General features: G+C 46.1%; 1 pseudogene; it reads left to right on the plus strand.

Annotated features, from left to right (window-relative positions):
* Positions 1–16347: 16347 nt before the first annotated feature.
* Positions 16348–16466, plus strand: LOC134937424 (5S ribosomal RNA; annotated as a pseudogene).
* The last annotated feature ends 7635 nt before the right edge of the window (positions 16467–24101 follow it).

A 24101-nucleotide genomic window follows, 5' to 3' on the forward strand; every position in this document is an offset into this window, starting at 1 on the left:
CCTTGTTGAGCTACTCCTGTTTGGGTAGATGCTAGAATCAAGTGGGCTAAAGGACCTCTGACGTTAGGGGGATGAGCTAGGCTGGTGGGATAGTACTTTCACTATGCACGCCACTAACTACTCCCGTTAGTAACCTGGTGGCGAGCAAAGCGGAGTGAGCCCGCTTGGGTATATTTTGGGTACCTCGTTTGGTCATGGCTTCTCGCCCTGGTGACATGGCTCCTCCCCCTGGGGATGAGACAGGTCCTGTCTCCAACTTGGTTTTAGTCACAACCCTTCTGGTTGTGTGCTGGGGAACTTCCTGGATAGGTCACCTGACACTACATCAAGCCAAGCCCCCACTCAATGAGGCAGATCTGATAGCTGCCTCCCCTTGTGCTTTTTTTGCCGTATTATTGAACACAATGTGGCCCAGCCCCTGGCTCCAGGTAGTGTCTATTACGGAGTGGAGGCTGAGCTTATAGCTAGGGATGGCCATCAGTGTGCTCATTATTGATGGTGAAGCTGTGAGTAACCATCGATGGTGACCAACTATGACATGGGAGACCCTCAATGGTTTCACCCACCGATGAACATCCCTGTTCTTTCAGTGACTGTCCCGCAGGCCAATTACAGCCTTGGGGCAGGGCTTCACAGGTGTCAGGGGCGGAGCAATGCCCTGTGTCCCGACACATTGCAAAAAATATATATATTTGTTTATGCTGTGCCATTGAGAGAGGGAAGCCATATGGTTCTCTCCCATCGATGGCAAAAGTATTCAACATAGGCCATAAACCATCAATGATTATGAATCATCTATGGTCAATGGCCATCCTTACTCATAGCTGCCTCACCTCTGATCTCTTACTGACAGTCCATGTATTTCCGGCAGAGCGCTGCAAATTTGGTGAGTTTTGACTATGCAAATGATTAGAATACTTCAAACATATTAATAAGTTATAAATATCTTCTTTGTATTATTATAATCATTTGTATAGTCAAAACTTTCTGCCTCCCCTGCCTACCCTGACTGGATATCACTGGTTTGTAGGGAGTGTGTGTCCTGCAAGATAGAAGCATTGGCAACCACCCATATATAATAAAAGGCTAATGCTGCTCCTCACCTCTATGGGGGGAATTCAAGTATTTTCTGCGCCAGGGGCCACTAGATGGTGCCCGACTGAGCTATTCCAGTTTTGCTCAGTTTAGGTGTGCACAGCCGCCAGTGCTGACATTACTGTTATGTTGTTCTGTCATTTTGATGGGCAGGTAACTAGTAGAAATAATAATAATAAACTTGTTTTCTTTCAGGCAAAAATGAGCATAATGCAGCATTAGATGTTTCTGAATGTCAGGTAATGCTGGGTTTACTGGTGGAGAAGCCCTTTTTTATGCTATGCATAAAATGTACAACCCTTTCATTTGACTTTTTATTTTTAATACATTTATTACATAAAACTATCAGAAATTATAAAACAAACATGAAATAGAAAGAAAATGATCGACTTCCGGTGGGCGGGCCTGACAGCAGGCCACATTTTAAGTGAGCTCTTCGCTCCCTGCTGGGGAAATAACTTGAATAAACCCCTCCACACTGGGTACGGCGCCCCCCCCCCCCCCCCCCACAACATCGGGGCACCCCTGGGAGATAATAGTGGGTAAGCAGACCCTGATCCCGGCTCCCCACCGCTCATACCGGAACAAAGGCATTTGGTAGACGCCGGCATCCTCCTCCACCATCTTAGGCCCACCCACCCCCAGCACCAGAGTGTCCCGACCGGGAGCCCTGTACCACAGATGCCCGCTTCCTCACCTCGGGTGTAGTGTGGAATGCCGGCGGCCGGGCTCCCGGCGACCAGCATACCAGCGCTGAGATCCCGACCGCCGGCATACCGACAGCGTGGCAAACGCAAATGAGCCCCTTGTGGGCTTGCTGCACTCACCACGCTGTGGGCACGTTGGCGCTATTTATTCTCCCTCCAGGGGGGTCGTGGACCCCCAAGAGGGAGAAAAGTGTCGGTATGCCGGCTGTCGGGATTCCGGCGCCGGTATACTGTGCGCCGGGATCCCGACAGCTGGCAAACTGAAGACCACCCCTCACCTCAGCTGGCGGGGCCCTTGCCAGCGGGATGTACAGCCGATGGATCCCCGGACGGAGAGCCGTGGCTCACGGCAGCTAGCATCCTTGTAGCGGCAGTCAGTGACATCGCGGACGGGACCCCTGACCTCCAACCTCGCGGGTGCTTCCCATGAACGGCGCACAGTCCTCTGCCTCCATCACTCGCCTCTGACCCGGGCCTCCTGCCTCCTGTCTCCAGCTTACTGTGCCTTCCAGCCGGGCTCACCGCAGCAGCGCTGTGCTCCATAAGGCTGCAGCTTCCTGCAAGGAACCCCACAGACATCCTGGGCAATGCAATCCATGCCTGCACCACAGTGAGTGCCACCATTTGTCCCCACTACGGCAGGTACCGCGCTGGTCGCTGCCTGCTTGACGGGGACACTACACAAGGGGACGAGGGCTGCAATACCCTCTCTCCCTGTTCTATATAAGCACTCCACAGGAAGGGCTACACTGCTGGGCTGCTTGTGCTGGGCAACCCCCCTCCCTGCAGTACTACAGCCCCACAGCTCTGCCATAGTGTGATATGTGATCTGTGACTCCTCTCCTCCCCTGACATCACCTGTCCTGCATGATATCTATCAAACAGCTTATTGTGGACACCTCATTGTAGCATATCTTATTATCTTACTATACTACCCTACCTCACCATGGAGAAATATGTGGCTAAAACGCCCAGGAATACTAAAAATTCTCAGACCCAGAAACAGAAAGAGAAGTTTCCTGCGGTCACTTCATCTCCTCTCCGAACCTCTCCCTCCAGGGACGACTCTTTGGAGTCCCCTGATCCGACACCTGCTTATTCTGACACGGCTAAAAGAGCCAAGGAAATATTGGACATATTATCTCCACTACTCGACACCAAACTAGCCCCTCTCACCGAGGCTGCGACCTCCGCAACCGCGCTTTTCAAACAGCACACCTCTCGTTTAACGGAAGCCGAAGATAGGATCTCAGCCTTGGAGGATCAATTAACAGAGGCGAAAACTTTGTTACATACACAGGACACTAATATGATGGCGTTTAAAGACAAACTAGAGGAACTTGAAAATCGGAATCACCGGAATAATTTGCGTCTTATCGGTTTGCCGGAATCAGTGAGACCTAAAGAATTGCTCTGTATTGTGTCCTCCTGTCTACCTGAAGCTTTGGGACTACCGTCATTGGCCAGACCGCTCCAAGTGGAGAGGGCACACCGCATCGGTCCAGACCGGCGTGATAAACAACCACAGCGTCCCCGTCCTGTCATATTTCGTCTGTTGAATTACCTCGACAAGATCTCAATTCTGGACGCATACGTAAAAAAGTACTGAGTCACCTGAAAAAATTCCACCCAGATATTGTTTTTCTCCAGGAAAAACACTGGAGGGCCTCCGATCTTAATACATTGCGTGACACTTGGGTCCAAAATTTTAACTCTGCCTCTTATCATAGTAAATCCCGTGGGGTTCTGATATTGTTTAGTAAATCGGTCCACTATGTCATACGTGATGAGTGGTGCGACCCGGAAGGCCGTTTTCTCTTTTGCAAGTCGATTTAGAGGGTGAATTATATACATTAGTCTGCCTATACGCCCCTACTGGGCCAAATGCATCCTTTTTTTCTGATGTTTATTCTAAGTTACAGGTATGGGCAGAGGGATTTATGATTCTGGGCGGGGATCTTAATGTAATTTTGGACCCAGAACTAGATGTCTCAGGAGGTCCTCGTCACCTTAACAACAGATCACCCCCCCACACACACACACACACACACACACACACACACACACACACACACACACGGTTTCCCTTCCTCTTGACTCCCTCTCCCTCATAGACTCCTGGAGATTTTTCCATCTTATCTCCCGTGAATACACCTTCTACTGCCATCCCCACAACTCCTTTTCGCGTTTGGACTACTGGCTGGTATCAAGTTCTCTTATACGTAAAATAGAACAAGTGGCCATAAAGAATATTCTATTATGGGACCACGCCCCCTTTTGGATGACCATTACCTTACTTCAACCTAAAACTTTTTCTTATAACTGGAAATTCCCTGACTATTTAGCATCTACTGATGAATTTAAAGATCATTTAGCACAATCCTTTTCTAATTACCTTGTGGACAATGATGTCCATCGCCCGGACATTAATCTCCTCTGGCCGGCATCTAAACCGGTCTTAAGAGGCCACATTATAGCATATGTAGCAGCCAAACTGTCAAAGCAGAACTTGATCTCCTTCTCTCCAGACGGGTGGCAAAACGTCTCAAATGGCTTCGCCAGTCTTTTTATGAGAAGGGAGATAAGGCGGACAAGATCCTGACGGCACGACTCCGCTCCACGAGAGCCAAAACTAATATTATTTCTATTAGAGACCCTCTTAATCAGTTAGTTCATGACCCTACCGCCATTAGGGCTGCCTTCCAATCCTACTACACTGACTTGTACAACCTGCCATCCTCCTCGCCTGGTTCTTCCCCCCTGTCCCACTCTGACCTGGTCTCTCGCTTTCTTTCAGCTTCTAACCTGCCTAGATTGCCTCAGGATGCCATGGACCATCTTAACAGTGAGATCTCGGTGTAAGAAACTGCCCAGACTATACTCATGCAAAAGATCGGTAAATCCCCTGGCCCGGACAGGTTCACAGCTCTTTACTACAAAAAAATTTCCGCTCTTCTCTCCCCCCACCTTCAGTCCCTGTTTAATAGGATTATCCATGGCGACTCTTTTCCTCCTGAGATGTTAGAGGCCAGAATTGTGGTGATCCCTAAGGAAGGCAAGGACACCCTTAACTGCGCTAGCTACCGACCTATATCCCTCCTGAACCTGGACTTAAAATTTTTTGCTAAAATCCTAGCCAATCACCTTAACCCATATCTCCCTTCCCTTGTCCACTACGACCAAGTGGGGTTTATTCCGGGCCGCCAGGCGAGGGATAACACCAGACGTGCTATCGATCTTATACACATCTCGAACTCCAGGGGATCCCCCGCTATCATGCTCTCCTTGGATGCTGAAAATGCTTTCGACCGGATCCCCTGGAGTTTTCTGAGAGCCGCCCTGGAGGCCTATGGCTTGTCTGGTGTCTTTCTCACTGGTGTTCTGGCACTATACTCCACCCCCTCCGTCCACAGTCTTAATCAATGGTGACCCGTCTGCTCCGGTCCGCACATCAAATGGTACATGTCAGGGATGCCCTCTATTGCCGTTAATATTTGCCCTTATTATTGAGCCGCTCGCCTCTCAAATTAGAGCTCATCAAGGTATACATGATATACAAGTAGGCCGTACCGATCCTAAAATTTCCCTCTTCGCTGATGATGTTCTACTTTCCTTGACCCAGCCCCTTATCTCGCTCCCAAATTTGTTTTCAGTCCTCCATTCTTATAGCCTTGTATCAGGCTACAAGATCAATTATTCCAAGTCCGAGGCTATGCTGCTTCATGTCCCCCACCGAGAAGCTGAATCCCTTCGCGCCAACTTCAATTTTAAATGGCAGCCTACAAAGATCAAATATTTGGGGATTTACTTGACCTCCCGCTACGACTCTCTCTTCCGTGAAAACTTTCCACCCCTTCTCACCAAAACACTCGCTGACCTGACGTCCTGGAACAGTCTCTTCGTTTCGTGGCTGGGTAGGATCATAGCGGTTAAAATGAACATAGTCCCGAAATGGCTCTACCTTTTTTTTCAGACCCTCCCTGTGGCTGTCCCGGCCTCCTTTCTTCGTACTACCCAGCGAGCCCTCGTGAGTTTTATCTGGAACCACAGACCCCCCCCGCATCGCTGCCAACACTCTGAAATGACCAACCTCTGCTGGCGGTAGAGGTCTTCCTGATATCAAACTCTATTTCCTAGCCTCCCATCTCTCCCATATTGTCACCTCTTATGCTCCTCCGGGGTCCATATCCTGGTTGGATATCGAAGCAGCCCACGTCAACCTTTCGGACCTGACCCCCTTGTGGGGTTTGCCCTCTACCTCCCGACCCCCAACCTCGAAACTACTCCCCACTATTAAATTTAATCTTATAATTTGGGATTCCCACTCTCTGAAGATGGGTCTTACCACTGCCCCCTCACCCTTGACCCCTATCTGGCAGAACCCTATGTTTCCTCCTGGATTCTTGAGTGCGAGGTTCCGTACATGGATAACGCTGGGCCTCAAATTCCCGACTGATTTTGCCGATCGGGGTCAATGGTTGTCCCTACCTGATCTCCAACAGAAGACCCCCTCATACTCACTTAATCCCTTTCAATTCCTACAAATCCGTCACTTTTTAGGCTCCCTGCCCTCTTCCACTTTGCTCCGAGACCTTACTATCTTACTCCCACCTCTCCAAAGGCTTAATTTCCCAACTTTATTCCCTTTTACTGGATTCTTCCCTTCCCTCCTCCTGGTCCCACGAACTCGCATGGGAGTGTGATCTTGGGCCTCCCCCGGAAAGCAAAGACTGGGAGGACATGAGACTGGGGATTGCTAAGTGCTCTATTGCTACTGCTTTCAAAGAGATGGCTTACAAAGTTTACTACCGTTGGTACTACACCCCTGATAGACTTAATAAACTCTTTCCGTCTTCTTTACCTAATTGCTGAAGGAACTGCGGATCTGTAGGCACTATGCTTCATATATGGTGGACTTGCCCAACCATCGTTTCCTTCTGGAATCTAGTCCACTCCCTCCTTAACTCCCTTCTGGAATCCCCCGTGCTGAAAGATCCCTGGATCTTTTTGCTGTGTTACCCTCCCCCGATGCTTGATAAATTTTCCCAAAAACTGACTACACATATCGTAACTGCGGCAAAATCGCTGATAGCTCTTAATTGGAAGAACCCCTCTCCCCCATCTCTCCCGTCCCTTAAAGCCAAAATTTGGCATATTGCATCAATGGAGAGGATTACATATTATCTCCACGATCGGGGTCATGTTTTTCAGCAGGTTTGGGCCCCCTGGCTCGTTGCTGAATGTAGATCGCGCCTCCCCCCTCTTGTTCCTAGCCTCCTTCCGCAGATCCATGGGAATCGACTACCGCTCCTCCTCCATCTCCTCTCTCCTTTTCTTTTCTTTTTTTCTTCTTCTTTTTCTCCTTCTTATCCTCTCTCGCCTCTCCCTTGCCCTCCTTCTCCTTCTTTTTTTTTCTGATCTCACTATTTTCAGGATATGTACTGTGCTTGGATTACACTGTGGTTTCCCCTCCCCCTTATCCCCCTCTTCCTTCTCCCCCCCCCCCCCCAAAAAAAAAAATTTGATACTTGGTTACTAATGTTTTATTTTTGATTGTTTTTGTTTTCTATTCTAAAAATGTGGTTTTTGTAGGACGTTGGTTCTCTTGACCGCTTGTCCCTTTTCTCATTGTACTGTTTGCCCACTCTGTTTAACTACGCAAAAATCAAGAATAAAAAAAAAAAAAAGAATTATCCAATTCCAGACGCCGAACCTTTCCCCTGTTGTGAGATTGTGTACTTGGAGCCACCAGAGTAGTGATACTCTGGCCCTTGGAGATAACCGCACTACCTGATGAATTTGTAGGTGCGAGCCTGACCACTGTGCAAGAACATCCAGTTGAAAAGGACGTGAGTTAAATCTTCCGAACTGGAGTGCTTTGAAAGATGCCCCCATCTTTCCTAACAGTCTAATGCACAAATGCACCGAGACTGCCCGTGGATTGCGCACTAACTGTACCCGATGACGAATACTTTGTGCGTTATGTTCTGGCAGGTAAATCCATTGATCCACCATGTCAAGAATCATTCCTAGGACTTGAAGTCTTTGCGACGGAATCAGGCTTGATTTCTTGAGGTTGACAATCCAACCGTTCTGAACTAGTACATTGTACGTTAGTAAGGCATGTTGCAGGAGTATGTGTTGAGACGGAGCTGTGATGGGCAGATAGTCTAAGTACGGAACTATTATCACTCCCAGGGATCTGAGATGAGCCAAACGGTAGCGCCTGAAATTGATAATGGTTTTATTCTACTGCAAATCTTAAGTAGGCCTAATGCGTATAAGTACACATTCTTGAGATCCATCGAAATTCTGAATTCCTGTGGATCTAAACCTGCAGTCACTGACCACAGGGATTCCATCTTGAACCTGTAGTAAGCAACGTACTGATTGAGCTCCTTTAGGTTCAATATGGGACTGACAGAGTCATCCGGCTTTGGAACTACAAAAAAAAAATGGAATAATAACCGTGACCCTGTTGGTGACTGGAACCAGAATCAAACTGCTGAATCTACGAGAGACTGTATCATGGTCTGCAGAACCGCCGTCTCGTCTTCTGACACAGGCAGACCTGTCTTGCAAAATCGCAATGGTGGAAGACAATCGAACTCGATTTTGTAAGCTTTGAACACAAAATTGCGGATCCACGCATCTGTGGATGCCCACAACTGATGATCTGAGATGGGCTGGAAGCACATTATGCCACTGTCGGTGGCCTTAGCGTCCTGACGACAGTTAGTGGTTTGTTGAAACCATGTCCTCTACCACATCTACTGTGTGTGGTTGTTCCTGTAGCACGGCCTCGAAAGGACTGAGGTGTAAAGGATATGAATGCTGTCCTGAGTATTTCCGTTTAGGAATTTGTGTAGGCAATGGTAGGAAACCAGATTCCCCCCCGTGGCCTGCGAAATGCATTTGTTCAATTGAGGATCAAACCTCTAGCCAGCGTAAGGTAATGCTTCTATTCCTCGTTTAGACTCTGACTCCACCTGTTAAGAACGTAGTCAAAGTGCACGTTGTGCCGCAACTAGTGAAGCTGAAAAGCGAGAACTAACCTGGCCAACGTCCAGTCCGCGGCTGGGAAGGGCAGCAGGGGAACACATGAGTTATAATAAATAAACGGGAAAACTTCTGGCCATCATGGTACGTGCATCCATGGCAGCAGCCCCTGTCCTTTCAATTCAACTCCCTGACGGCACCCTCTCCACTTCCCACACTGATATAAGTTCAACCTTTTTATCCAACTTTGAATCCTTCTATAGCGCCCTGGTAGTTAATCCGGCAGCAGGAATGGAATTTCTGGCCTGTCTAAACCTCCCAGTCCTTACTGATGACGACAGAGACTTCCTCGTGTCTCCCATAACGACGCAGGAAATAGAACAGATTATTAAATCGCTCCCTATAGGCAAGTCCCCTGGACCAGATGGTCTATCCGCTACGTATTATAAATCCCTGTCATCACAAGTCTCTCCACTTCTTGCCCAACTATTTAATTCCATTCTCTCGGGTAACCCAGCCCCCCCACAGTTTAATGTTGCTAGAATCATTTTGCTTTTGAAACCAAACAAAGATCCCACCCTTCCCTCCTCTTATAGACCGATCTCTTTACTTAACCAGGACTTTAAGATATTCACAAAACTTATTGCTACCCGACTCCAACCCATACTCTCCAATTTAATTCACCCTGCCCAAACGGGATTCATGTGTAAGAGACACTCGGTCCGTAATATTCGGACACTTCTAGCTGCCATGACGGCGACACACCAAGCCGGCTTAGTGGATAACCTGGTAGTAAGTTGCGATGCCAACAAGGCATTTGACCGAGTATCCTGGGCATACCTTTCCCGAATTTTCCAGGTACAGGGCTTTGGTACCCCCTTCTTAAAAGTGTTTTCTACACTTTACGATAACCCTAAGCCTTTTCTGACTGTCAATTCTAACAATACCCACTGTTTTGATTTAGCCAGAGGAACGAGGCAGGGCTGCCCTCTCTCCCCCCTACTGTTCAACCTTGCTATAGACCCCCTTTTTAGACACTTTATTAAGGAACCTCTTTGGCGGGGGATAGTGATTGGGGAGGTGGAGGTAACGTTTTTGTTTTTTTGGCTTTTGCCGATGACATTCTCCTCTACTTCTCCAACCCTAAAACGGCTATCCCAAAAGTCCTTACTCTGTTGACAGACTTTGAAACGGTCTCGGGATTTAAGATCAATTATATTAAGACAGAGGCATTTTCGTTTTTCCCAGAGGGACAACGAGGATGGCGGGACTCCTTCCCATTCCGTTGGGCCCAGAACAACTGCCTGACATATTTAGGCATACAGATACGACGCCACCCGTCGATATTACATGATTGTAATTACAACCCGCTCCTTCAGAGAACCCTCCTGGATTTTTCCAAATGGGCCCACCTTCCTTTAACGTATATTGGGGGTCATTCCGACCCAATCACTCGCTGCAGTTTGTCGCAGCACAGCGATCGGGTCGGAACTGCGCATGCACCGGCGCCGCAGTGCGCCGGCACATGGCAGTCGTCGGTGCCCAGTGATCGCCTCAGAGACAGAGGCGGTCGCTGGGCGGGAGGGGACTGAACGGCGGCATTAAGCCGCCGTTTAAGGGGATCGGTCCAGCCAACACAGGCGTGGCCGGACCATTGGGGGGGGGGGGCGGGCCGCGGCTGTGTGACGTGTCATGCAGCTGCTGCGGCCAGCGGGAGCGACGAGTAACTCCCGGCCAGCTGCAGGAGCTGCGCTGGCCGGGAGTTACTCCTCAAATACAAAGGTATTGCCGCTGTGTGATGCTTTTGTTTTTGTGCGGGGGGGCCGGCACTGACATGCGGGGCGGACTAGCCCTGTGCTGGGCGTCCCCCCGCATGTCTGAGTTTACGATCGTAGCTGTGCTAAACTTAGCACAGCTACGATCAACTCGGAATGACCCCCATTGGTCGCTGCCATCTCTTTAAAATGATCAGTTTCCCTCGTTTCCTCTATGTCCTCCAAACTCTAGCCATTTATCCCTCTAAAAACCTATTGTCAAACTTGAATAAAGCACTTTCTAAATTCATATGGGCAAACAAACACCCTCAAATCTCTCTATTTAAACTCCAGCAAAAACGTGAACTGGGAGGTCTCAACCTGCCGTGTTTACGATCCTATGCCCTAGCAGCTACTTACAGAATAGCCTCCGATTGGATCAGCGGCACCCAAACTTATTCCAATAGCCACCTAGATCAGGCTTTCGCACCCGGTTGGAACCTAGTTTCTCTGCTACATACTCCACTTCAGGCTCTCCTGACATCAATTAAATCCAACTGTTTAATCTACTCTGCCTGTGTTGCCTGGCGTATTTTGCGCCCTAGACTACATTTGTTACGCTACCAATCTATATTTTTACCACTATGGGGAAACCCCAACTTCCACCCCCACCTCACGTCCCCAATCTTTAGGGTGTGGCACAGACATGGCCTCTGTTATATATTCCAATTTTTGCAATCGAAATCGTTTACTCTCTTAACACGTACACAACTTCAAGGGAACTTCCCGACATTACCAATACCTCTGTTTCCCTTCCAACAGGCCTGTAGTTGCATCACCTCAATTCTATCCACTTTAGGAGATAGACCTTTACAGTGTTGTACGACGCAATCCAGGATCTCCACTCACTACCTAATACATCTATGATCAAGCCCGCTTGGTACTGACCCTTGAAGGAGGTTCAGGAGGACTGATGAAATGGGAGGATGATTTTCCTGGTCTCGCCATGAAGTTTCTGCTTTCTGCTTACCAAACCTTGAACAAACAACTGGTCTCTATATCATATGTGGTGATGAACCACAAAATTCTACATAGGGCATACTTCAAGCCCAAGCTTACATTTTTGATGGGCAAGGCAGACACGTCGGCTTGCTTTAAGTGTGGGGACCTGGAGGCTGACATTAAACACTGTCTTTGGTCATGTCCCCGGGTTCGTTCCTTGTGGTCTGCCCTTCAAACCTACATTACTCGTGACCTACATCTATCCTTCACTATTGATGAAGTGTGGGCCTTTTGTGGTATAGTCCCTGCCGAATCGAGATCTTGTTTAACTAATGGTAACTTGAAATTACTTAATAAACTGGCCACCTCAGCTAAAAAGACGATATTATCCCAGTGGATATCTCCAGACCCAGTACCTATTACTCTTTTATATCCCAGGTTATCCTATCTATTCACAATGGACTGATCTGAGGTTTCCCTACAAAAAGAAAAACTGACCGCGACTTTCTTTGACACCTGGTTGCCCTATATCACTACACTGCCCCCAGACACCAAATCACTCCTGCGCCAAAGTTTTAGCCTCACCACTTGGTACATTATGACTGTATTGGATACCGGCCACCCCTTTTAAAGTCAACTCTAGGCCTTTCCAGTTTTGGGGGGTGTTTTTGCATGCCCATAAACTCATGGTTTATCCCTGTACTTTTCTGTTCTCCAATTGTTTCTTGTGCATATTCTTCTGTATGTAATGTATTTTATGATTTTTGTTTCATTGATGTGTGAATTTTTTCTGTGCTTGTAATTTTCCTGGAAAATGTGGTCTTAGGAAAAGAACAAAAGACAAAGAGCTGCTAAACTAAAAAATTGAACCGATTCCAGTGGCAGGTAAATTTACAGTTATTCGGACGCAAACTGTTACTAGCCAAATTTTTCTCTGGAAACAGAGAATCATTGGAGATGAGTGCCGACCTTGGAAACCTTTCTTCACAAGAGAGGGATGCCCTGATGATACTAGAAGAACTTGCAGGACCCTCGGAACCCACATCCCCAGCACAAAGTAAAAGAGTGATACTCAAGAAAAAATCAACCTTTTTTCCAAAGGACACCATATGCCCTGAGGTCAAAGTGTTCACCAATTTGGTATCCAAGGACCTAGACAAATTATACCTAAACAGGAAACACAACCGATCCACAGGTAATCTCACAATCAATGAACGCAAAGCACTCCGGGAGATTAAATCTTGGACAGACATAGTTCTAAAACCATCAGACAAAGGCGGAAATGTGGTAATCTGGCCAATAGAGAAGTACCTACAACAAGCCAAAAAACAATTGGACGATAAATTATGTTATCAGAAGAGCCTTTTTGACCCAACAGAAAATTACACAAAGCAATATATGAACATCATTGACAGGGCCTATCAACTAGGCACCGTGACCAAATCAGAACATGACTTTTTGTCTGTCAAAAATCCACGAGTACCAACGTTCTACCTTCTGCCAAAGGTACATAAAAATCTCAGAGATCCCCCAGGCAGACCAATCGTCTCAGGAAATGGTGGCCTCCTTGAAAACGCCTGTATCTTCCTAGACACACACCTCAGAGATCATGTGTTGGAACTTCCATCCTACACCAGGGACACGACAGATGTCTTAAAGAAAATCCACGATATCCAATTAGAAGATACACATCTACTGGTCAGCCTGGATGTCGAGGCACTGTATACGTCCATACAACATGATTTGGGCATCCAAGCAGTGGAGTACTTCCTGATGATGAAGGGAATGGATGAATTTCATGAATTTTTAATACAACTACTTCATTTTGTATTAAATAAGAACTATTTCACCTTCAATAACCTCTTCTACACCCAGGTAAGGGGGACAGCGATGGGGGCAGCTTGTGCCCCTACTTACGCCAACCTCTTCCTGGGTTGGTGGGAGAGGGAATTTGTCTTTTCAGATGACCAAGAAGAATACACTAAGCATATAACCCTTTGGACACGTTATATCGATGACATCCTCATCATATGGGATGGCACACAGGATGAACTTTTAGAATTCATCAAAAGACTCAACAACAACACCCTCAACCTCACCTTCACCTGTGTATATGACCAGGATAGCATATCATTCTTGGATCTCCGAATCTATAGAGATAACAAAAACATGATCTCTACAGAAATTTACCGGAAAGATACAGCCACCAACACTCTACTACACCAAACCAGCTCTCACTTCCCACCAACCATAACAAACATTCCTAAAGGAGAATTCTTACGCCTCAAACAAAATTGTTCTAGCGACGACGTCTATGAAAAAAGAAGTCAAGAATTAACACAGAGACTGAAGGAACGTGGATATAGTATGCGGTCTATCAAAAAAGCCAAGAGAACACTTACCCATACCAAGAGAGACTCTTTAATTTTTCACACCAAAACCAACATGGAAGAATCACAGACCATTAGATTTGTGGGTGATTTTTGTGAAGAATGGAGGGAGATAAAATCAATCCTACAAAAACACTGGCCTATTATACTCTCAGATGAAGATCTAGCCAAGAAACTTAACACCAAAATAGACTTAAGCTGGAGAAGATCACCGAACCTAAAGGATCATCTTGTTAACAGTCACTTTGTACAAAAAGCAATGAGAGACCCGATAGAGCAAGGAAGCCATCCATGTGGCAATTGCAAAATCTGCCAACATATTATCAACAAACGGGAACTGCAGGACAGGTATGGAGAAATAATCAAATTAAATGGCTTCTTTAACTGTAGAAGCAAAAATGTCATCTACTGCATTTCCTGCCCATGTAACTTAATGTATATAGGGATGACAACACGAATGTTGAAAATCAGGACACTCGAACACATGAGCAACATCAGGAATGCAGAAAGGAATCAACTAAGGATGCAACAGCTAACAACCATATCAAAACATTTCCTGACACATCATTCCGGCTCAGCACAGGATCTCAGAATACAAGGCCTGGAACAGGTCAGACCAGGAATAAGAGGAGGCGATATCACACACATGCTTCTCAGAAAAGAAAGTGAATGGACTTTTAGACTCAACACGGTGGCTCCGAAAGGACTAAATGAATATCTTAACTACAGTGTCTTTCTGTAAGAATGAAGCTCCAGCATAATACTTCTAATCCTTATTGGATCCTCCAAACACCAATCACTTACCTATACCTACAATAATCACACACAACAACACCTTGATAAACCACCCACACAGGGGCTCTCTCCCACCCCAATTTAACTTCATGCACACCTATCCTAAACCAAACAATTCCTACACGTCACATTCCACCATTTCTTTCCCCTCCCGTATTCCCCACATACAACCAACATTTTCACTCACCACCTTATCACAATCACTTTCCTTCATTCACCCACAATGTTACACTCTCCATCCACCTATACAGCGCACACCCGCCCCGCCCCCCCCTCCCCCCCCCGGTCACTACATTCCCCAAGGTACACTTTGCCCCCTCATCTTATTCAAACCCCATCTTCACAGTCACCATATTTGTAATATCTCTCACACTGCAATTTTATTTCAACCAATTCCACAATATACCCGTACATGCATTCCTGCATTCATATTCCCACACTCAATTAATATTTCATCAATACAGAATAAAAGTATTAATCATGACAACAAATCCTCCCTCACAAAACATTTGCCACAATGACACACATGTCACAGTCCTTCATAAATTCCTATCTAGTAAGGAACCATGTCCAAATGGAATTTAATACTGTTATTTCAGTCCCAAATCGGCATATACTCCTCACCAATTTCCAATAATTATTCATACCAACATTTTTTCACACTCCCCCTTTTTCCATTAACTCATCCACGGCATACACCTATTTAAACACAGCAGAATCAATCTGGCTGTAATAATCCCAGTTGATCCGCCCCCAGACACACCTCCTCACACACCTCAGTGCCTGGTAGGCTGGATATCAACATAAATAAGGCGGCCGTGAGCTCTGGGAGCAGGCGATCAGGTGATCAAGCTCCCAGAGCGAAACGTACGTTCACTTCCGGTCCCGGCGCCCGAACTTCCGGTTGCGCGGACCGTGAACATCGGCTCCACAACCCGGATCCTCCCAGGCTGGAAATTGCTGCTCATACCCACTGGACGCCTCGGATCTCGCACTGCCCACCAATGTATACAGACATCTGGACAAAAGGTTTGAAATTTACAACCCAGCGAGGTACCCAGCTAACATCACACCGCAATTAGTTTTCTCATTTTCCACCAGGGGGGGTTCCTACATGAGCACAGTGTTCCTCCACTGTGCCTTAGCAAACTCAAGGACACAGTGGGGATAACATTTTTTCCATATACAGACGGACTATCAGCATGCAGCTGTAAATACCATTTGTGCTCATTACAAGGGGTTATTTGATTTATCCAATAAGTGTCATTGCTATTCTGATACGAAGCACAACCAATATCATATGTTATTATTTTTTGAGAAAAGTGATATATATATTTTTTTCATGCTATTTGAATATATAGCGTTGATGTGATTTTTCAGGAATACTCAGTGGAGACACCATCCCCTTGGGATCATTAATGATAGATCCCTAAAAGGGTTTAAACAATACCCAATTGAATAAGGTTCATCTCTCCACTGCACATTATCATCCTCATCTCCCCCTATATTTTTAGGGGAGCAATTATCATCAGAGCATCTCAGTTATCATATTTGCCCGAAATAACCACACACTGGAATTGATTGCACACAATTTGAGACTCACTCACCTACGGTCAAACCGCACTGAGTATGCCCAACCTCGTCTGATCTTGGAAGCCATACACTGCAGGGCCTGGTCAGTACCCGGTTGGGAGACCACCAGGGAATACTAGGTACCGTAGGTATTTTATTCTCATATCAATGAGCCGTTCCAGCTCTGTGTGCACTTTCGGGTTTTTTGTTTGACTTGGATACTCAGGTATGGGATAACTTAACCCCATGGAGCCTATCTACTCCCATTAATATCTGTTCAATTCAGAAACAAAGTAAAAAATTCTTTTTTGATACATATAGGGAGTAAACATATTTTCGCCCTTCCAAACAAATATTTTTTCGCCTCAAATTTGTTTATCCGCTTCCTCCCTCTTAGTAAGTATATCTTAATAAAAGTTACGTATTAATTTACCCACATTTTTATAATTCATCACATATCTTTTTAAGTGTGCCCTGGAAAAGACATATAGCAGCTCTTTGTCTTTTGTTCTTTTCCTAAGACCACATTTTCCATATAGTTTTCTGAACTATTTTCCGGGAGCACCACCAACCCATTGCTGAAATTATTTACTATGCAGTAGGCATTATGTTGGTTTAATATATTACAAAAGTAATACAAATATCATTAAGTTCATTCTGTGCAGATTTATCAATCCTTTAGCTTGTAATTTTCCTGTCAATAAAATTGTTTAAAAAAGAAAAAGAAAATGATCAGTAATGTGTGTGTCTTTGTGTGTGTGTGTGTGTGTGTGTGTGTGTGTGTGTGTCGCGTGCTCTCCTTGATCAAGTGCAATTAACCACCCAGAGAACAACAGCACCCCCAAAAGTAGTATAGCTGTCTTATAAATGGCCCCTGTTGTGACTAAATCCAAACTCTGAGTAATCATTAACAGAAAAATATCCAAGGATGCTTGAGTGTATTAATGACTAGTTAATGAACAGTCATATAGACACACAAATAGGTTGTAGAAATATTACCATCAAACAATTATCCACCCATATGTAGAGAGTGTAGCATTTACCAGAAGCACTTTTAGCAATGGTAGACATTTTGCAGAAATGACTGGTGTCCAAAGAGACCTCCAGATAACTTGGAAAACAATCTACAAATGGCTGTTTACGGATGAAATTAGTGGTTTCCAAACTGTCAAGATAGATGATAGCCCCTTAATAACACTGCTTAATACATTTTGCAGCGTAATAGTATGCAGCTTTCTCAGAAACCGCGCTTGTCATCAGAAATGTTGACATTAGGGTCAGCATTATGATTAGTGTTAGGGTTATCATTAGGGTTAGGGATAGACTTGGTTAATGTCGGTGTTTTTCTCATGTCAACCTAATTAATGCCAACAATGTGAATGCATATAACACACTAGTGCTTCACTACGGGATGAAGATGGTAAATTAGAATTATAGTTGTTCGTTAATTGACGTTGGTTGGAGATCTAGTATATAGGCATATCTTTCTTCCCTGACCCACTTTGTGTAGGGGCCGGACCCCTTTTTGGTCTCCCAAGGGACCCTGCTCTTCCCACTATACAACTCACAGTCTGTAACTTCTTGCTGCCTCCATTGCCCTCCTCACTTCGGGTGGTCTTCAGTATGCCGACTGACGGGATCCCGGCGCACAGTATACCGGCGCCGGAATCCTGACAGCCAGCATACCGACACTTATTCTCCCTCGTGGGGGTCCACGACCCCCCTGGAGGGAGAATAAAATAGTGTGGTGCGCGTAGCGTGGCGAGCGCAGCGAGCCCGCAAGGGGCTCATTTGCGCTTGCCACACTGTCGGTAAGCCGGCGGTCGGGATCCCGGCGTCGGTATGCTGGTCGCCGGGAGCCCGACCACCGGCATACCATACTGAACCCCTCACTTCATGTCAGTGCCCCTGTGAAATGATCGATTTATTTACATTTACATTTCTTATATAGCACAGCACATTATGCATCTCCTAATATACTGTGTGCTGCTCGGGATCCTGCTCCTCCAACTATATAACTCTCAGTGTGTGGCTTCCTGCTACCTCCATTCCCCTCCTCACATCATGTCACTGGCCCTGTCACATGCAGCCCTGTCCTGCCTGACATATCATGCATCTCCTAATATACTGTGTGCTGTTGGGGACCCTGCTTCTCCCACTATATAACTCTCAGCGTGTGGGTTTCTGCTACCTCCATTCCCCTCCTCCCATCATGTCACTGCTACTGTCACATAAAGCCCTGTCGTCACTGACATATCATGCATGTCCTGATATAGTCTGTGCTGCTGGCCAACCCCTAGGTGTGCTAGGGGTGTGTTACCACCAAAGTGTCTGTTTCCAGATTGTAAGTCATATATGTACCAAGTTTGGTGTAAATTGCACCAGGCATTCCAGAGTTATGCTGTCTACTGAAATACTCTGTGCTGCTGCCTCACCCCTAGGGGTGCTAGGGGTGTCTTACCCCACAGTGTTTGTTCATATGTGTACCAAGTGTGGTGTAAATTGGTCCAGGCATTCCGGAGTTATGCTGTCTCCTGAAATACCCTGTGCTGCTGTCCAACCGCTAGGGGTGTCTTACCCACAAAGTGTTTGTTCCCAGATTGTAAATTATATGTGTACCAAGTTTGGTGTAAATTGCTCCAGGCATTCCAGTTATGCTGTCTACTGAAATACTCTGTGCTGCTGCCTCACCCCTAGGGGTGCTAGGGGTGTCTTACCCCCACAGTGTTTGTTCCCAAATTGTAAGTCATATGTGTACCCAGTGTGGTGTAAATTGGTCCAGGCATTCCAGAGTTATGCTGTCTCCTGATATACTCTGTGCTGCTGTACCACCCCAACAGTGTTTGTTCCCAGATTGTAAGTCATATGTGTACCAAGTTTGGTGTAAATGGCTCCAGCCATTCCAGAGTTATGTTGTCTGCTGAAATACTCTGTCCTGCTGCATCTACCCTAGGGGTGCTAGGGGTGTATTACCACCACAGTGTTTGTTCCCAGATTGTAAGTCATATGTGTACCAAGTTTGGTGAAAATTGCTGCAGGCATTCCGGAGTTATACTGGAACATACATATACACATACATGCATACATACATACATACATACATACACACATCCATTTTTTGCGATTTCCGTGGATGGGCAGTGACATTTCTAAAACCGGTTCTTAGCAAGTACCTAGGACCTAAGGAGAAGCTACCTGCCAGGTTTCAAGATTGTAGGCCTTGTGGTTTAAGAGATTTCATGATGTGTCAATCAGTGAGTCAATCTCCTTTTTTGCCTTTTATATATATAGATTATGGGGGTCATTCCGAGTTGTTCGCTCGTTGACGATTTTTGCTATGCTGCGATTTGCTTTTAAATGCGCATGGTACGCAGCGCGCATGCGCGTACTTATTTTACTAAAAACGTAGTAATTTTGCTGTTGCTCGAGCAACGCTTTTCAGTCGCACTGCTGATCGGTGAGTGATTGACAGGAAGTGGGTGTTTCTGGGCGGCAACCCAGCGTTTTCCCGGCGTTTGCTAAAAAACGCAATCGTGTCAGGGAAAAATGCAGGAGTGTCTGGAGAAACGGAGGAGTGGCTGGCTGAACGCAGGGCGTGTTTGTGACGTCAAACCAGGAACTAAACGGACTGAGCTGAGCGCAATCTGTGAGTAGGTCTGGAGCTACTCAGAAACTGCAAAGAATTATTTAGTAGCAATTCTGCTAATCTTTCGTTCGCAATTCTGCTAAGCTAAGATACACTCCCAGCGGGCGGCGGCCTAGCGTGTGCAATGCTGCTAAAAGCGGCTAGCGAGCGATCAACTCGGAATGAGGGCCTATATACAGTATCACACCTAATTTTAGCAGTAACACAGGATTCAATTATTTCAATGTTTGCATTTATAGTACAGTAATATCACAAACCTGGGTTATTTGTCAGGGCCACATCTGTTTCAATTCTGAAAAGACTAAAAAAAAAACCTGCAGAGCTATCATAATGGCACCTTCCTTACATTGTCAGTCTAATTTTATTCAAGTGAAGGCATTTCTTATGTGCTTGTTACTGTAAATGTGTTCTCAGGATGGTCTGAAAATGACCCATGTGCAAAAGTAGATAATATTAGTTAGTAAGAAGTTGCAAAGAGATTGTATTGAACTTACTATAAATGAAGGACATTCCGTTTTCCAGCAAGATTACAAAATAAAGCTTCAAATATTTGGTAGATTCAGGCCCCTGCACCAAAAGAGTACAATATAATAATGTGACAGAGTATTTTATCGGTGTTGCAGGTACAGTATACAGTATCTTTAAACATTTACAGTTATTTACAGCATTTACAGTTATATTAGCAACACCATTCAATAAAGTTGCATTTTATCACTGTCTGCTTACTGACTTTGACATCTGCAGTGACAATATATGATTGTCACACTGCCCTATGTATTGCAGTTTTTCTATTTTCATTTATTTATGCAGTTAGAGTAACAGTATCTCGCCTGTCACAAAAACCTCTTTTTTTTTTTTACATGTTTTACACCAACTTTCTTGCAGTTTGTGTAATCACAGGTTACCATAGCTGTCCATTTTTATTTTTACATTGGGAATTAGAAATGTGTTGGTTTGAAAATAATAGATTTGCAGTGCTATTTTGGTGGCTTTGCTTGAATAAATAACTCTAAGAAAATCACACCATAAAGCAATAGCCCTATTTACACATTTTCCTCTAAATGTTGTATAAATGTGTATTAAAATGCTGGATAGTATTAAACCAAAAGAGTCTGAAAATGGGGGAAATTATAAAGTATAGAACCAGAGGCCGTCTTAACAGCAGTGTAGGCCCCTGGGCACAGCAATGCACTGGGCCCACTACCCATCCTCCAGCGGTAGGGGTGGGGGATGCTATCAGCGGCAGCTTTGATGTCCCGCGGGTGGTAGAGGGTGTTCAATCTTCCGCTCAGCATGTAGGACCTGGAGCAGTAATTTCTGCTAATTGCTCCTTTACTGCACAGATGGGGCTAACCTGTAGAAGGGGGCATTGGGCTGAATGAAGAAGCCCTGGAATGTGACTTCCAGGGTGGTAGGAGGGTGTTTAATACGTAGGGGAGGGATGGATAGTAGAGTGGGCTTAATATTTATCATTTTCTAGTGGGAGGACAGCTTGCTTGACTGCAGATATCTCAAGTTCCTGAAAATATATTTCTTAGCTTTGAATGGGATAAAACACTAGAGAGTCCCCACTTTCAGGAGGGCCTGGGGACTTGATGATCAGAGTTCAGGAACCAGAGCAATTCACCAATGAAAATCTAAAACTGCATATTAGGCATGTGGAGCTGGAGCAGGGACCATCTGCTAGAAGGCTGGTATCTCTGGTTCTGGGCATAGTAGAGACAAGCTGCCAGTGTCCACCAAAAGGGGAGAGTCCCAGCTTTTGGATTATACCCTCAGAAAAACTCTAAGTCAGACAGAACCCAAGATATCTGGCTGGGAAGAGCAACTAACAGGCTTGGATGGGGCCACTGCTTTCAAGTCTCCGGTTCCCCAGGACCGATTTTAAAAAATCTGGTACCCTGGAAAGAGGGGACCCTCAGCTATCATCCTAGGGCCCTTATACTCCTGGAGCCTTGGGCAAGAGCCCATTGAGCCCATACAAAAAGACGGCCCTGTATAGAACCCATTATAGCCCTAAATCACATTTGGTTTAGACTTTAGAGCAAACTGGTGTAACCTGATGGGAAACATCATGTTTTACCATAATAGCCCAGTGCATCCAGCAAACATGTTTCCTTACCTAGAGTTCCCCAGGACAATGCAAAGTAATGCTAAACCCATTCTTGGACCCATGGGACTACTGCATATATATGCAAAAGTTACATTTTATTTAAAACTACAATTAGTTGTAAAACACCACGCCCCCCACCCTCACCAATCTTTCTGTTGTGCAGTTGGTGCAATACGTAATAACTTTATCCAGAGGTTCTTCTTCTTATTATTATTATTATTATTATTATTATTACATTTTATTTATAAGGCGCCACATGTGTTTCGCAGCGCCGTACAAAGGACAGTACAGGGAGACAAAACATAGCATTACAGTAAATAAATAACAGAAATAGAGTACAGGTAACAGAGCACCACACATTCTCAAGACATAATACAGCTAAGATGTAAGTATTGATGGAGTGATTATCGTACTACTAGAGGCTGGTGGCCATAGATGGAGATGAGCCTTTACTAGCAGGATAAAGATGGTCATTGAGTAGGGGAGAGCTGCGAGTGAAATGTGTCGAGACGAGGGCTTAGATAACAAGAGGATAGAGGGCCCTGCTCTGAAGAGCTAACAATCTAGTGGGGAGGGGCGACAGACAGATGACAAGAGGTGCAGGCAAGTGGGAGGTAGCCAGATGGCAGTATGCAAGCAAAGCTGAGGTGTTCACGGCATGAGGCAGGGGGGTGGAGGCGCGGCTTCAGCACTGGGTTATGCATCGGGAGGGTATGCTTTGATGAATAGGTGGGTTTTTAGTGCCCGTTTGAAGCTTTGCAAGGTCGGGGAGAGTCTAATGGAGCGGGGGAGTGCGTTCCACTGAAGGGGTGCAGCACGGGCAAAATCCTGAACTCGTGCATGGGAAGCAGTGACCAGGGCGGTGGAGAGGCGACGGTCATTAGTCGACCGTAGGGGGCGGGAGGGAGTATGAAGGGAAAGGAGGTTGGAGATGTAGGGAGCAGTGGAATTAGAGATGGCCTTGTATGTGAGGGTGAGGAGTTTGAAGAGGATTCTGTAGGGGAATGGGAGCCAGTGTAGATTTTGTCGAAGGGGAGTGGCAGATGTGGTGCGGCGGGAGAGGAAGATTAGCCTAGCTGCGGAGTTCAGGACAGATTGGAGGGGAGCAAGATGGGAGCAAGCGAGGCCAGTGAGGAAAACATTGCAGTAGTCAAGTCGTGAGATGACCAGTGAGTTGATGATGAGTTTAGTTGCACTCTGGGAGAGATATGGCCTGATACGAGCAATGTTGCGTAGCTGGAAACGACAGGATTGTGCCAGAGCTTGGATGTGGGGTGCAAAGGAGAGGGAGGAGTCAAGAGTGACGCCCAAGCAGCGGAGTTGGGGAACGGGGCAGATGGTGGTGTTGTCAACAATGATGGAGATATTGGTCGGGGGTGTTGCTCTGGATGGGGGGAAGATGATGAGTTCAGTTTTGTCCATGTTGAGCTTTAGAGAGCGTTCAGACATCCAGGAGGAGATTGCGGAGAGGCAGCTGGAAACCTGACAGAGGACAGAGGAGGACAGATCAGGAGATGAGAGGTAGAGTTGTGTGTCATCGGCATAGAGGAGGTATTGAAGGCCAAATGAGTTAATGAGCGCACCCAGGGAAGAGGTGTAAAGGGAGAACTGAAGGGGTCCAAGGACAGAACCCTGAGGGACACCAACAGGAAGGATGGAAGGGTGTGAGGTGGTGCTGGAGGCAGACACAGAGAAGGAGCGGTTAGTTAGGTAAGAAGAAAACCAGTCAAGGACAGTGCTAGAGAGACCAGCGTTTTGGAGTGTGCGGAGGAGGAGAGGATGATCTACGGTGTCAAAGGCAGCAGAGAGGTCCAGAAGGATGAGCAGAGAGAAGTGGCCCCTGGATTTGGCTGAAAGCAGGTCATTGGTGACTTTCACCAGGGCAGTCTCAGTTGAGTGGAGTGGGCGAAAGCCAGATTGTAGTGGATCGAGGATGGAGTTGTCAGAGAGGTAGCTTGTGAGACGGCTGTAGACTAGTCGTTCAAGTAATTTGGAGGCGAAAGGGAGAAGAGAGATGGGGCGGTAGTT

Source organism: Pseudophryne corroboree, chromosome 6 (assembly GCF_028390025.1).
Source record: "Pseudophryne corroboree isolate aPseCor3 chromosome 6, aPseCor3.hap2, whole genome shotgun sequence".
In the NCBI taxonomy this organism is placed as follows: Eukaryota; Metazoa; Chordata; class Amphibia; order Anura; family Myobatrachidae; genus Pseudophryne; species Pseudophryne corroboree.